We start from the raw sequence: 4432 nt of genomic DNA, 5'->3' as shown, positions 1-4432 counted from the left end.
CAATACGCCAATTAGCACAAATGGTAAGTTCCGACAGTGCCTACCAGTGTGCCTACTGGCCGCTAGATGGCAATACCGGTTTCATATGTATACACCTGGTATGTATGAATGTCTGCCTGTATGTATGGCTGTCTATGATCACGATTCCATTTGGAAAATTTAATCTGTCAGAGTAGGTTTTGTACGTTCGTTCAAAGCACTTGAAAATTCGAGTAATTTAGCATATTTTGTGCTTTAATCGTGAAAAACTATATTAACCATAAAAAATCACCCCACTGTGCGGGCACATTGTCTTCCAAACTTTTGTCTTCTCCCACGTGCGAATTCAGGTCGGGACCCAGAGCAGGTACGTAGGCCCAAAGTCGGACCGACTTTGGCCCGCCGTAGATCGGCAGCCAAAGTTGGGCCACCTTTTATATTTATAAGATACTTTTGTCAGCCCAACCTAAATAGCCAACGTTGGCAGACTACGTCGGACCGACTGTTGGCCCAACTCTGGCCCGAACATGGACCAACCGTTAGGACAACCATGGGAAATCTTTCGTTAACGAGTAAATCCGGCTACTGGTCTAACTCTGGGCCAGAGTCGACCCAGTTATCGGAATGAAGAGATTGAGAACGTTCTAACGAAGTTAGGCCGACTATCGGCCCAGCAATGGCCCAAGCATGGACCAATCATCGGGGCATATGTGGGACATCTTTTGTTAACGACTAACGCCGACTACCGGCCCAACTCTAGGCAAAATCGGCCCAGAGTTCGGCATAAAGGGATTTAGAAGGTTCGAAGTAGTTAGGCCGACTATTGGCCCAACAATGGCCCAAACATGGACTAACCATCGGAGCAACTCTGAGACAACTCTTGTTAACGAGTAACGCCGACTACGGACCCAACTCAGGACCAAAGTCGGCCCAGAGATCGGCATAAAGGGATTTAAACATTCTTTTTAATGAAAAGAGAAAAAAATTATAAATGAATTTCGAAATATTTCAAGTAATTCTAAATAAGTTTAAAATATTTAAGAAGAATTAAAAAAATCAAAAGAATTTTCAAGAGATTTTAGAGGCTTTAAAATACTATTTATGAGTCCGAAAGATTTTTGGTGATTTTAAGGGACTTTGTGCCATTTCAATGGATTTAATATGGTTTTAAAAGGGAGTAAAGGAATTTAAAATCTTAGAAAGCATTTAAAATGATTTTAAAAAAATCAAAAGTGTTTAAGGATTTTCATGTAATTTAAAAATATTTTAATGTATTTAAACAGACTTTCAGAAATTTCAAGGGACTTAACCGGAGTTATTTGATTTGAAATTTTTTTAAGTTTATAAACGAATTTTAAAAGAGTTCAAGATATTTTTAATGAATTTAAGAGATTTTAAGTAGTTTTGAAGAATTTTTGAGGAATTTCGGTAGAATTTAAATGACTTTTAAGATTTTAAAGTAATATTGTGCGCCTGGCTTTATTTTTATAGAATGGTTCACAGGAATTTGCAGACGGCCATGCGCAGCTGTCGGTTATATTTCAGATTTTTTTGTAATAATTCTAGCTAGGTTAGCCGAGAGGCTTTAGGCGTTTGAAAGTAGGAATGCGAAACTTATAGGGGTCGAACCCCCGCGGGGAATAAATATTTTCACAGCGTGCGATTATAAACAGTGTAGTGATTGTATTATTTTTATTAAACTACCCATCGTATTCTCTACTATATGATTAGTTCTAGTAAATTTAATGGATATTTTTTTCCGTGTAATTTCCATAGTTGGCCCGATTTTGGTAATGGATATTGTACCAATGCTCGGGCCAAAGTTTTGAGACTCTTTGAACTCGACAAACAGGATTTTACGAATACGTCTGACAGAAACTGAAGATCAAGTTCATTAGCCAGCTATTTAAGATAGAAAAACACATCATGAAAATTTATCTTTCCGGATTTAAGATTTTTGTCTCTTGGAAAAATTTAAAGTAATTATTTTATTAACTAAATAAAAAAATGTAATATTTTTGTTGATATAATAAAAATACTAACTTGATAAACAAATTATTTCATTTGTAATATTATTTTTATATTATTATTTCTTATCGATAACTATAAAAATAAAGAATTGACAATACTTTTTACAATCTAGAAATTACATTAAAAATACCTGAAGTTCTATTACACCATCTGATATTTTTTACTACCCCTTTGTGTCGTCTCTATTGGCAACCTATGCAAAATGAGTAATTTTTATTTGTTTCACAGTTGTTAACAACAAATAATACTTGTAAAATGCATAAAGAAATTGAAAATAACTTTAAATATAAACACATAATTAATGAGGTATTCCAATATAGGTGGGGGATATCGGGATGTCTGCATGCGAAAAGCAAATAATATACTGTTGAAAAAACTTTATTTTCATAATAACTTGAAAAAAAATGATTTTGTATCAGAAGTGTATTCAAACGTTATTTTTTATTTTTAAAAGCTGCTCAAATAATAAAGTTATTTTTTGTTGCTGCAACAAGCTTGGTGAATCATTGAATAGTGTTTAAAAAATCAAAAATAATAGTTCAATAAACTTATTGTGAAAAATGATTTTTTCCCAAGTCATTAAAAAAATTAAATTTCATTTCATGGAATTGTTATTATTGCTTGGCCCTCAGCGTGCAGACATGTTACTAGCTGACGTCACACCTTGCAATACCTAGTAACAACTAATTGGGTTGTAATGCCCAAATTTCACCTAGCTTTCCTGTCGACAATTCACTGCTCTCTGATTGGACATCTGAACGGGATCGTTGTTGCCGTTAATTCGCTGAAACGAAAACCATTTAAAGAAACTTATTAAAAATGAAAATGCTCAATTTAACAGTTGTTGATTCACAATTTATTAAAGATGAATTTCCACCATCACTGTCTCAAAGTCACAAATCAAAATTGTTTATAATTGTTTATATCACGGCGTCCCGCTTCGCGTTTAACGATTGATCTTATTTATAATAATTTATTATTTAACAACAATTCGAAGAATTGACTAAGTTCAAACACAATACAAAGTTTCTGAGTCCAAAGAACTCAATTATACACTATCAAATGTCGTAGGTTTATAATTAAATATGTGCTTTCGGAGATAAAAATTGGCGTTTTTCCATTTGCGCGCCTTTTTATAAACTCTGTTTTGGGCGGAGTAGTCTCCCACTTTTCCTTTTCAGTCAATCAAATTGCTGACGTCACTGAATTTAACAGTCAGTTTACAAATAACGAATTAGGTCGCATGGCTCCGCCTATGAGATTTAAAATTAAATTTGACCAATTCGTTGATTGACATATCCAAACAATTTTGGTCCAAAGTTCAAACTGTGACCGGATGTTTACAATACCATTTCCTTTCAGAATTAGTTCTAAGGCACGTGCTGATACTAAAAGTACCTCTATGACTCATCTTTATGACTGCTAAGAATCTAACCTCTTTCCTATTGCGTCGTAGTCTATAAATATTTCCCTCATATCAGATTAATTTGCAATTCTTAATCTTTCTATTATTTCAGGACAAAGAAAGAGTATTTAAATAATGAATTTTTTTCTGAATTGTTCTTATTCTGTAATTTCTAAGTGATAGTTATCAGTTAAGCTTTGAATTCTAATTCGAATTTGAAAACACAGGCCAATCACTTGTCTCAACACACTGTATAAGATATTCACAGCTATCCTAAATGATAGAATTGTTCGGGCAATTGAACCTGTTTGGCAAGAAATGTATGAACAACGAGGCTCAAAGAAAGGCCTAGCCAGATGTCGGGAGAACCTGCTCATCGATAGATGTGTCTGCAAAGATGCAGCATTCTATCAGCGTGACCTATCGATGGCCTGGATTGATTATCGAAAAGCTTTGGATACGACCTCCCAGAGACTTATCATCTGTCTTTTGGAAATCTTAAAGGTTTATCCGCAAATAGTTAGGTGCATAGATAGATTGATGCCGCTCTGGAAAACCAGATTCACTATCTCATCTGGAAAAATCGTGTGACAACTAATAAGGTCACCTTTCAGAGCGGTGTCTTTCAGGGCGAAACCATGAGCCCACTCCTCTTTTGCCTTACATTATTGCTACTATCTCTAGCACTTCGCCATTCCGACGGGTACTTGTGCGGCAAACCTGCAGATCGAAAGTACAAGGTCACTCATGTATTTTACATGGAAGATCTTAAGATCTATGCTAAAAATAAAGAGCAACTACATCTATCTTTAGAGATTGCGAACGATATACTAAGGAAATTGGAATGGAATTTGGGGTAGACGAATGCGTCAAGGTTTATTTGACGCGAGGAAAACTTAATGGCATGCCTGAAGTTTTCGTGAACAGCTCCTCGATAAGAGGATGCACGGTATCTCCCACAGAAATGTGAAGGATCAGTCAATGTCTTGTGAGCTAACGTTTGCTTTCCTTAAATCG

This window comes from Belonocnema kinseyi, chromosome 5 (genome assembly GCF_010883055.1).
Source record: "Belonocnema kinseyi isolate 2016_QV_RU_SX_M_011 chromosome 5, B_treatae_v1, whole genome shotgun sequence".
Taxonomy (NCBI): domain Eukaryota; kingdom Metazoa; phylum Arthropoda; class Insecta; order Hymenoptera; family Cynipidae; genus Belonocnema; species Belonocnema kinseyi.
Note: the sequence above shows the minus strand (reverse complement) of the source record.